This window comes from Pelecanus crispus, chromosome 1, assembly GCF_030463565.1.
Source record: "Pelecanus crispus isolate bPelCri1 chromosome 1, bPelCri1.pri, whole genome shotgun sequence".
NCBI lineage: Eukaryota > Metazoa > Chordata > Aves > Pelecaniformes > Pelecanidae > Pelecanus > Pelecanus crispus.
The window spans coordinates 110794348-110806476 of record NC_134643.1 but is presented as its reverse complement, the minus strand read 5'-3'; the positions used below and the strand labels follow the sequence as shown (position 1 = coordinate 110806476).

The 12129-nt window shown below is 43.0% G+C and overlaps 1 pseudogene; it reads left to right on the top strand.

The window, feature by feature from the left end:
* The first annotated feature begins 6428 nt into the window (after window positions 1-6428).
* LOC142593772 (inositol 1,4,5-trisphosphate receptor-interacting protein-like 1) lies at window positions 6429-9664 on the top strand (annotated as a pseudogene).
* The last annotated feature ends 2465 nt before the right edge of the window (window positions 9665-12129 follow it).

Genomic DNA, 12129 nt, shown 5'->3' with positions numbered 1-12129 from the left:
TGACTCAACGGGAGGGTCCCCCTTATTCCATATATACGCAATCCCTTTACGAATCATTCTAACTCAGTGTGATTTAATTTTCTTTTATGCGCTTCCATGTAGTAATAGAGTGAACCTTGCCATCTTTGAATCTGTAACTAAGTCACTGTTTTGATCAATTTTGTCTAATCACTTTATTAATCATTGATGATTGAGTGCTATTAAAAGTATTAAAATCAAATTCTGCGATTTGCTACAAGTAAATTCTGTTACTAAATCAAACTGTGTACTCATTCATAGTGAATTGACATAATCAGCAGGATTCACAAACCTGCATTCGTGACAACGTCATAGCCATTGAGAGAATCCACTGAGGCATCCATAGAAAAACAAGAAAACCAACTCTGCCCCCCCCCAATCACTGGAAAAAAAAATTGTTAATAAGAAAATTTCCAACCATTAGTAATGAAAAGACACTGAAAGCTGATTCAAACAAATCAAACTTGATCACAAGCAAATTAAATACAGTGAGTCATATTATTAGAATATAATAAACACACTATCAAGTCACTACAAGCTGAAAATTTATTCCATCTCTAGTCAAAATACCCTATATGATTTATGCGATGCATTTTATACAGAACTAGAATTAGAAAATACATTTAATAGAGTAATAGAATAAATAGAATAGAGTCATAGAATGTTTTGGGTTGGAAGGGACCTTTAGAGGTCACCCAGCCCAACCCCCCTGCAGTGAGCAGGGACAGCTTTAACCAGATCAGGGTGCTCAGAGCCCCAGCCAACCTGACCTGGAATGTTTCCAGGGATGGGGCCTCCACCACCTCTCTGGGCAACATGTTCCAGTGCTTCACCACCCTCACTGTAAAAAATTTCTTCCCTAGATCCACTCTAAATCTACCCTCCTTTAGTTTAAAACCATTACTCCTTGTCCTGTCACAACAGGCCTTGCTAAAAAGATTGTCCCCATCTTTCCTATAGGCCCCCTTTAAGTACTGGAAGGTCGCAATAAGGTCTCCCCGCAGCCTTCTCTTCTCCAGGCTGAACAACCCCAACTCTCTCAGCCTGGCCTTGTAGGAGAGGTGTTCCAGCCCTCAGATAATTTTTGTGGGCCTCTTCTGGACCCACTCCAGCAGGTCCATGTCCTTCTTGTGCTGAGGGCCCCAGAGCTGGACACAGTACTCCAGGTGAGGTCTCACCAGAGCAGAGTAGAGGGGCAGAATCCCCTCCCTCGACCTGCTGGCCACGCTGCTTTGGATGCAGCCCAGGGTTCAGTCGGCCTTCTGGGCTGCAAGTGCCCATTGTTGGCTCATGTCCAGCTTTTCATCTACCAGGACCCCCAAGTCCTTCTCTGCAGGGCTGCTCTCAATCCCTCCATCCCCCAGCCTGTATTGATATCAGGGGTTGCCCCGTCCCAGGTGCAGGACCTTGCACTTGGCCTTGTTGAACCTCATGAGGTTCACACAGGCCCACCTCTCCAGCTTGTCCAGGTCCCTCTGGATGACATCTCATCCTCCTGGCGTGTCAACCGCACTACTCAGCTTGGTGTCATCTGCAAACTTGTTGAGGGTGCACTCAATCCCACTATGTCACTGATGAAGATGTTAAACAGCACCTGTCCCAGTACAGACCCCTGAGGGACACCACTTGTCACTGGTCTCCATTTGGACATTGAGCTGTTGACCACTGCCCTCTGGATGCTACGATCCAACCAAATCCTTATCCACCGAACAGTCCACCCATCAAATCTGTAACTCCCTGATTTAGAGAGAAGGATGTTGTGGGGGACTGTGTTGAAGGCTTTACAGAAGTCCAGATAGATGACATCTGTTGTTTTTCCCTTGTCCACTGATGCAGTCACTCCTTCACAGAAAGCCACTAGGTTAGTCAGGCAGATGTAAGTCAGACATCAGTAAGATGTGTGGAGTATACCAAAATCCACTGTCATTAGGAAGAGATTGTTTGTATTGTCTTTCTGATAACTAAGTCTGCAACTTAACTGTACTTTTTTAAAGAAAAAAAAAAAAGCTATGCAGAATGCAAGTAGTATATAAACTATAGTACTGTAAAAAACAACTCATTTAAGAAGTGTGTCTAACTGATCTGGTATCAGTGTTCCTCATTAACAAACAAACAAAAAAGTTAATTATAACTTTCTAAATAACCTGAGTATAAACACACACCTAAAATTTACTTTTAATGAAATTTTCCATGTGTGCTTCCCTTATTCCTGCTGAGAAACACCTTACTTATAAAGGTTGAAGGTGTGCAGGGGCAGAAGAGCTTAAAAAACTTTTATGTTACCTGTAGCTCTAAAAAGGAGGCAGAGAAAATAAATGAGTTTGTAAGCAATACTGAGTAAAATTCTGTACGGATTAGCAAAAGAGCTATATGGATTTATACATCTGTGGATGTGATCCCCATACCTCATATAGACTTTAATCTGTAACTTGCAAAAATATTTACTCCAATTCTTGTCTTCTTTTTCCTCCCCCTCCCCCCGCCAAGGAATATAATACATAGTTTAGGGTACAATGGACAAGGTACAACATGGAGCCCCTGAACAAGCTCACATTCAGGTTTAGTGCAAAACAGACTAATGGTTCTAGCTCAGCACTCCTGAAATGCAGAATACAAGGGAGGATGAAACAGAAAGGTCAGAGCTTCTCCAGGTTTACTCAGCTACTTCCTGCTGGATTTATTGATTTGGAAAAACCCCAAATATTATGAAACTCCAGACTCAGATACTCAGAATAAAATCCTCCTGAATAGACACTATTATGGAAGCCATTGGAGCTGTTCAGAGTCAGATACTACTCAGATAAGTAAAAGCATGTTGTAAGAGAAAATCAATCTGCAGAAAGTAAGCTAACACTGTTTTACAAGTACCAGGTTGAAGAACTATTCAGAGCCACTGCCACAACAAGCAGCTAACATTAATAACTTCCAAGCAAGTCATGTGCCATCTTTCACTAGCTACATTTACATCCCCTCTTGTGCTGTCCTTCAAATATATGCCTCCAAAGTTTCCCCGTTATTTTCCATTAAATCCTTCCTCATTCTATGAAGATTTTGCAGGGGTTGGCTGTAGCAGTACATTGCTTTCATTGTCAGTCATGCTGACAACACTTTGTTGCCATTTCTAGGTCTCATCTTGTATAGTCGCTGGAGTTTAGGACTGTCTGCAGCTCCACATTTGTACATCCTTATGTGACTGTGGATGCTTGCAGGTTAGAAGGTACACAGAAATGATCCATGTGGCACAGTCAACAACCACTTTACCAGGAGAAAAAGAAAAAGATTTGTGAACAAAGGTCAAGAACTGCTTATAAATCCTTAAGAATACCTAAAACACTGGTGATTAAGCTACTGCAAAGTAGTAAATTTCAGCATGAACTCTCTCAAACAGCTGTCCATGAACGAGTGGTTGATTACGGAGCCCTGAGGTTATGTGGTCTGTAAGCCTTCTCTTCTTACAGATAACAAGATGAACTCAAATTCTGACCCTGTTTTTTAATGAAATGGAGTTGGTTGGAGTCCCAGGGAAGTGATGGGATTGTTATTAAAAGGTGTGCTCCATGCTAGGTAAAAGATTGAGAATACCTTTCCTTGTGAATAAGGTGCTGGACTAGATAGGTGGATTATATCTAAGACTCCAAAGGAAATTCTGACCTCCCTGAAGGTAATGGAATTTTGTCATTTTATAAAATGACATGTATTATAAAATATCATTGTCATTTTAACAATATTTTATTGCCCATTACTGACTTCCTTGAAAAAGTCACTTCACCTTTCTAAACATCCCATTCTTTAGCTATAAAATAAGGATAATAATGAATTACTTCCCTTTGTGAGGTATTTTTAAAATGATGATAAAAATCATCATAACACTGCATTCTCAGGAATACAGATTTTACTTCTACATGTCAACTATATAGCACCCAATTGCCAACACAGTCTTCTTCAATAGAAAATTGGTTCTATCCTAACAGTAAATTAAGAAATAAATTAAATTATTATACTGAAGGTTTATAGTTCTGCATTCATTTGCAGTAGTTAATGCTCAGCCATTTATCCTGGTAGTGAAACAGATATTTAAAAGTTCTATTAAGATGAGAACAGAATCTGGCTAACACAAATGACTGATCTTAAAGTTACATTCATTTATATCAAGGAATGATATTTTTATGGTACATTCTCCCATTGACATTTTGGCAGGTGTCAGAATGATAGTACTGAGCATCAAGGAATTCCCATAGACTAGATTCTCAGCAGATGTAAATCAGTAGAGCTAAAATGCATTAGAGCCACAGGAAATTATACCACCTAAGAATCTGCTCTCAGGTATCTGCTATCCCTACTGAAATACCTTTCAAGTCAGCAGCGTGCACTGTTACTGCTTTAATACCATGCTGTATTGAGTCCTAAAAGTCATATGCCAAGCTTGTGAATCAATGCAAAACCCAGCCGACTAGAATTAATGAAATTATTGTGATGGGTCTGCAAACTGTCTATAATATTTTGTGTCCATTATATAGCCAGCTTTTTCATAGAGTCTTGTACTTGCTCTGTGGCCTATTGTGCTTTTAAGTAAGAGTACATCTGTTCAGAGTTGGAGGGTGATTTTTTATGACAACACACCCTTTTTTGTCATGCTTTGTTCTTGTCATTTTGAAAATACAGCAGTTTTATTTTGAAAAGGCTGTTCTGGGTTACTCTATTCATAAACTGGTCACAATTCCTGAAGGACACATTTTGTGTGCAGAGCAATCATTGCTGGTTTGCAGGATGTCCATGAATCAAGGACAAGTGGACACATCACAAATTGCTGGGACTAATTAAAACTAGAAGGGTAGCACAGAGGGTGGGTTCTGCAAGACTAACCTAGAACTCACCTCTGTTTTTACTGGAGTTCCACTACCAAGGGGTGCTTATCTGTCCAAAAATAAATTTGGACTTTGTCACTGTTGAATGAAAGCAAGAAATTATTGTTTTTATTTTCTAGTTCATATAAATAACTGATAATTTACATGTTATTTCCAGATGGGAAATAACATCAGTCCATCCAGTAAGGGCAACACCACATGTGTGAGCATTTTTTAAACAGTAGAAAATATTGAGAAATGAAAAGCAAAAGACAGATTAATGTGGTGGTTTGAAAATGGAGGGGAAAACCTGACGCAAAGCAATAATGTGCACTCCATACTGTATTTTACAGAAAGCCAGAAATGACATGTTTTTCCTGAATGTGAAGCAGCCATTAAGTGTTTTGATATTTCCTCACAGAAAACTTGAGAAAGCAGCCTAACTAGAAATTCCTTGAGAATTGTTGTGATGTTCCTGTACTCTAGTGGAAAGATTTCATCTTTGTAGCATTTATTAAAGATCTTCTTTATTCTATCAAGTGAAGACTGCATGTTCAATATATAATATATAGCAATATTGAATTAATATATAAAATAGACCAAAAGGCAATAAATGCATTCCTTTGGTCTGGAACTTCAAGACTGGAGTACAAAGTACATCCAAGGAAATAAGCATTTCTGTATATATGGGTGCCACTTCTGTGTCAGTAAGGTCTAGTGGAGGTAATGAATGAAAAGATTTTTTAGTATTTAAGAAACTGCATCAAGTTCCAAACAAAAAATGCCATTTTCTAGTATATTTTGGGGACAGCAGACACAATCTAGAAATATTTAGGTGTTTCAGCAAAAAAATTGCAGGAAAAAAATAATTTCTGAAGACAAAGTGACAAAGTTTCTTTTTATAGCTGCCTTTTCTATGCTTCATGAGCCATCTGTGTCTGTGTACATAGCCAAAGTACCTCTGAGCCTAAATGTTAATTCAGTGAGATACAAAAAGGAAAAAAAAATTGCATAGAGCTACTTCAAGAAAGATAACTTTGTGCATATAATACACAAGTAGTAAATCAAAAGGATGAGTCTCTCACCTTGCTTCCTTCATTAGCTCCAACAGACAACTTCGCAGAATCACAGACTGGCTGAGGTTGGAATAGACCTCTGGAGGTCATCTCATCCAACTGTCCTACTCAGGCATGGCCACCTAGAGCTGACTGCCCAGGACCTTGTCCAGATGGCTTTCGAATACCTCCAAGATGGAGACTCCATAAACTCTCTGAGGAACATGTGCCAGTGCTCAGTCACCCACACAGAAAAAGTATTTCCTAATGTTCAGACAGAACCTCCTGTGCTTCAGTTTTTGTGGGTGTGAGGGACAAAATGGCTGAACATCTGTCTCACAGCTTGCCCACATGAAGCTGGCAGGACCTTGCAGGAAAGTGTGCGTGGTGTCGCCCGCTCACATGGCAACAAGGATGGCGGGGAGGCAGTGGTAACAGCCTGCTCAGAGCAGACAATTGGACATGTGCATGCAGTCAGTGCGTGATACCCTGGGCGTAGGGGGGCTCGGAGATGCAGGATACGTGCCGTTGCCCTGGGCAAGCAGGACGCAAGGGAGTTCTGCGCAAGCGTGAAGTTGTTGCCTTAGGCACGCAGCCTATAAAAGACCCCCACCCCAGACCCCCGTGTGATCACTCGCGACCTAAAACCCTGGTGTAATTCACCTGCCACCAAAGACCCCAGAAGCACGGACCCCCGGGATGCTGCGGATCCATGGTAGTGACTGTTTGTGCTTTCCTATCCTGAATTCTTGCTTAATTTTCCTCTCGTTTTCCTTCCTTCTCTTATTGCTATTTTTCTCTCTTCTCCAAGTACTTAATAAACGGGTGGACTTATGACATCTGACCTCATTTGTGTCTTAATCTCACTCGACAGGTTCGAACCTGAAATGAGAGGTTGGTCTAGTCCCCCCCTAGCCCCCCAGACTTGTCTGAGGTTGGTTAGAAATCAAGGGGACCCTCCTCCCATCCAAATTGGATTGCAGCATTATCCAACTGTCCTACTCAGGCATGGCCACCTAGAGCTGGCTGCCCAGGACCATTTCCAGATGGCTTTTCAATACCTCCAAGATGAAGACTCCATAATCTCTCTGAGGAACATGTGCCAGTGCTCAGTCACCCACACAGAAAAAATGTTTCCTAATGTGCAGACAGAACCTCCTGTGCTTCAGGTTTTGTGCTTTGCCTCTTGTCTTGTCACTTAGTACCACTGAAAGAGACTGGCTCCATCTTCTTTAGAATTTCCCTTTAGATCCTTTTCTTGCAAAGCTGCTTTCCAGCTGGTCAGCACCCAGCATATATTGGTGTCTGGGGTTGTTCCTTTCCAGCTGCAGGACTTTGCGCTTCCCCTTCCTGAATATCAAGTTCCCATCAGCCCATTTCTCTAGCCTGCTGGAGGTCTCTCTGGACGGCAGCACAACACTGGCATATCAGCCACCCCTCCCAGTTTTGTGTCATCAGGAAACTTGCTGAGTGTATACTCTGCCCCATTATCTGCATTGTTAATGAAGATGTTAAACAGGAGTGGACCCAGTACTGACTCCTGAAGTCAGTAGTTACTGGCCTCTAACTAGACTTCATGCCACTGATCACCACTGTCTGGGCCCAGCCATTGAGACAGTTTTCAGTCCGCCTCACTGTCTGCTCCTGCAGCCCATCAGCTTCTTTATGAGGTTTGTATGGGAGACAGTGTTGAAAGCCTTACTGAAGCCTAAGCAGACAATATCCACTGCTCTCCCCTTGTTTACCAAACCAGTCATTTCACCATAGAAGTTTAAGTTTGTCAAACATGACTTCCCCTTGGTGAATCCATGCTGACTACTCCTGATGCCTTTCTTCTTGTTCATGTGCCTGGAAATGGTTTTCAGGATTAGTTGCTCCATCACCCTCCCAGGAATTGAGGTGAGACTGACTGGCCTGTAGTTCCATGGGTCCTCTTTCTGCCCTTCTTGAACATAAAGGTGGCATTTGCTTTCCTCCACTTCTCCCAGTCGCCATGATCAATCAAGGATTATTGACAGTGGCCTCGCAGTGACATCAGCCAGCTCTCTCAGCACTCGTGGGGGCATCCCATCAGACCCACAGATTTATCTACGTCCAGTTTTCTTACATATTCCCTGACCCGAACTTCTTCCACTAAGGATACAACTTTCTTGTTCTAGATTTATCCCTTGTTCTCTGAGGCTTGGGATTCCTGAAGGCCACTCTTGCTTGTAAAGACTAAAGCAAAGAAAGCTTTGAGTACCCCAGCCTTTTCCATGTCCTGTGTCACCAGATCCCATGACTCATTCACCAGTGGGCCCGCATTCTCCCTAGTGTTCCTTTTGTCAACAGTGAAGTTATAGAAGCCCTTCTTGTTGCTTTTGACATCCCATGCCAGACTCAGTTTGAGTTGGGCTTTGGCTTTCCTATGTGCCTTCAAAGCAAGAGTACAAATACAGAGGGGGTCTGTGATAGCACAGGGCACATCCACCTGCTCCAGCATGGGGGTCTCCACAGGCTGCTGTGTGGGTATGTACTCCAGTGTGGTCCTCTCCATGGGCTGCAAGGGGACAACCTGCTTCACCATGGTCTTCTTCAGGGGCTGCAGGGGAATCCCTGCTCCAGTGCCTGGAGCGCCTCCTCCTCCTCCTCCTTCTCTCACCTTGGTGTTTGCAGGGCTGTTTCTCACACTTTCCCCCTCACCCCTCACTGCCAGGAAGCATTTTGCCCTTTCTTCTTTGTGCCTGCTGAAAATTTCCCAGGAGTACCTTCAAGCCACAGCTACCTCCAGCTATTGGAGTGGTCTGTGTCTATGAAAGCTGGAGTGCCTGGAATAACAACGCCCTCTACCACCTGCTTGTGTTCCTGAGCCCTTCCCCCAGGCACACCTTCCACCTGGAGCTGGGCACTGTAGGAGAGATGACAGCGAGGAACTCCTGCCTCCATGTGCAGCTGGAGTGCACGTGCACAATGGAGCAGCTTGATGGGGGACATGCAGTGCTTCCTCCACCACTGCCAAGACAAACTGAGGAGAAAACATGAACCCAGCCTCCTACATACCCTTTGCAGTGGCTCCTACCTCAATGTGGAGAAAACCTGCTGGTTCCAGATGTTGGCGAAAGCAGCCTGGCAGGCTATGCCTCAGTCATGGCACTGTTGGCTAACAGTCCTGCCCTCCAGCTGTTCCTGCAAGCTCCAGCTGACAAATGCCTCCAAGGGAACTCTCTCCATAGAGTTGAGATTTGTGTTGTGGCTGGATGACTCAGATGCCTTCCTGACCATCGAATAGGTAGAGGCTGGCATTGCCAGCAGCACGATGTGGCTGGAGAGCTGTGCTGTGGCAGGGATGGAGTCCTTCAGGCACATGGCCAGGTGTGCCCAGCATAACAGCTTCCACCTCAGGTATCTGCAGCTCTGCACCTGCATACTGGTGGGCACAAATTTTTCTACCCATGCCTTGAAGACAGCTGTGATGCAACTCCTGATGGCCATAAGCTCTCAAGCTGGCATAGGAAGAATTTCCTGCTGCTGCTAGATGATAGCCTGAGGCAGCTGTGCTTCTGTCTGGAGGAGAAACGCCTCAACCACCTCCTCTTCAGCAAGAAGAGGATGCCTGAGGAGATGGTCTTATCTCCAACCTTCTGCATGGCCAGTCTGCTCAACCTCTCCCAGTGCCTGACACAGCAGCTGGCTGCCCATGCCCAAGTACTATGTGAGTTCAAGTTGCTATGAGAGTGACCCACAAGACTGCTGATCTCCAGATGTTGAAAGAGGTCTTCACGCACAGAGCTGTGTTTGCAGGACTCACAGCTGACAGCAGATGATGACCTCGTACCCCAGGTAAAAAGCACAAGGGACAAACACCATGAGTGTGGAGCAGGGCTCTGGCTGCTGCCCCCATGCAAGGCCCAGGCATGAGCCAACACAGAGCAGTGGCTCCAAGAGCAGGAGGTGCATCCCATCACAGATCACCAAGTGAAAATAAAAATCTTCATAGGCATTTGGCAGCAGCCAGCACACTGAATAACTTTTGCCTGTTAGATTTATTTAATCTAATGCCCTAGTATTTCCCTCCCTAATTAACATTGCTTTTGTGTAATTAAACTTTTGGTTTCTATAAAGAGATGCTATAGCTATGAAGTTCATAATTAAAAACATTGTCACCAAATTGTAGATTTTAGCTACATCCATGCAATCTTAGTGAATCCCACAGCTTTGGGACTATGTCATATGAACAGATTTCAGATGGAGAATGCCACAGAAGGTGAGAGAATAGAAAACTGCTTTGGTGTGGTAGATATAGCTGCAAAACAAAGCCCACCATTGCACAAACCACGAGCTAAATTCTATAAACCATGCATTACAGCTCTTCTGTTGATATTCTGAAAATAATTATGACTGTGAGCTGTCAGAAAGATTCACTGCATCAATTATGTTCATCACCAACTGACAACCTACCTAGGCAAACCCTTATAAAATCTGAGCCTCCTCCAACACTAATGAGCATTAAAGAACAAAATATATAGCTCCCATGAGTCAGAGGCACAGCATCATAGCTTACCACTGCTATAAACAGTAAATCTTTACATATGCCTATTGGCAATGATGTTCCACAAATGTCAGCATAGACTCTTGTTTTCTAACTTCATCAGTAATGCCCCTCTTCATTACATTTATAATCTGCAACCTAAAATCAACTGTACTAACATAAAGAAGTATGATTTATACAAAGAATGATATTTCCTCTTGGGGTGGGAAGAAGCAGGGTGGTGTCAAAAGGTTTCATATAACTTTCAAGAACTGAGACCCCCCCCCCACCCTGAAGATTTCTAGGTCTCTTTCTAAAGACTGTACTACTGTTTGTTTCCAGTGAAAGGTTTTTGGTGGGGTATTTTTTTTTTTTTTAAGCAATGCTGGCCATGGAACAGTGCCACAGTCTCTGTCATATTCTATGCTGCAATGTAGCCATTTGTCACAATGTCATATACGCTACAGGATCTCATTGAAGTGTCATGCCCTCAAAACCCATTCCTGCTGCCAAGAATGAGACACAATAAAACAGGAGTATGTGCTACTAAAGAACGAAATTGTTTTGTTTGTCAGGAGTGTTGCGAGCAGTAACTTCACTCGGAGGAGCACTCTCAGATTATTTTAGCACAGTTGTCACATGCACAGATAAACCCAGTGAAATATAGTTTTCAGGATCATTATTTGTATAGCATTTCAAAACAATTTGTCTTGACCTAATGCTTTCATAAATACATGATACTTGGAACTCCTGGGTGCATCTACAGGCCACTCCAAAACTGAAACCTAGATAAATGTAGCAATCAACTGTGTAGTACCATATGTGGAATACCATTTCATTAAAATAAGGCAAAACAATGAACAGCACATCACTAAGTAGAGATTTCTAATAACATACCAGAGAAAGAACAGGAAAAATATTTAAAAGTTGAGAAACGTTTCAGATCCCTTCGCTAAAAAGCTGAATTCCATTGTACACTCAGGTGCAAAAATATCTGGTGAAAGACACATAAGCTCTGCACTCAGAAGAGTATTTTATTGCAGTGTCCCTGCCAATGCTTTTCAGGACAGTTCCATGGGAGTCTGCACTGTCCAAAGGGAGATGTGCCTGGAACACAGGCAGGAAAAGCTTCCAAGTGTAACCTTAGAGTGGAAAACCATGAAGTGGTGGGGAAACCTTCCAGCATATAACAGAACACACGCATATGCACCTTGGACCACCCTGAATCTATAAATATATATCCCATAGTGATCTGCAGGCATGGTCCATCCCACATACACTATCTTATCCTTGTGTCAAATTCTTATGCCCTTGATTTTCTGCACATAGCACTGAAGTAGGAGTCCAATGATAAATGTGACCAATGAGTAGGAAATGTACTAGGGAAGTGCTCCTGCCTCCAGAATTAGACATTTGGAAATGTTCTTGGAAGGACCTTCCTTAGAAAATCACACTTTTGATTGTTGGGTAAAGGGGAGAGGTAAGAGAAAGAAAAAATCAATAGCTACCAAAAAGCAGAAGAGGAGAATTTGGGCCTGCAGTTCAAGAGTTCCATAGGGAGAAAAGGGCAATGAAACATCCAGCATGTCCACACAGCTGCAGGCTTCCTATCACCATGGACACATCATCTGCACAAAAGGATGTTGAATAGGTAAGACTACAACACAAGTCTTGTCAGCAGTGAGATAATGACCTTCAGGACACA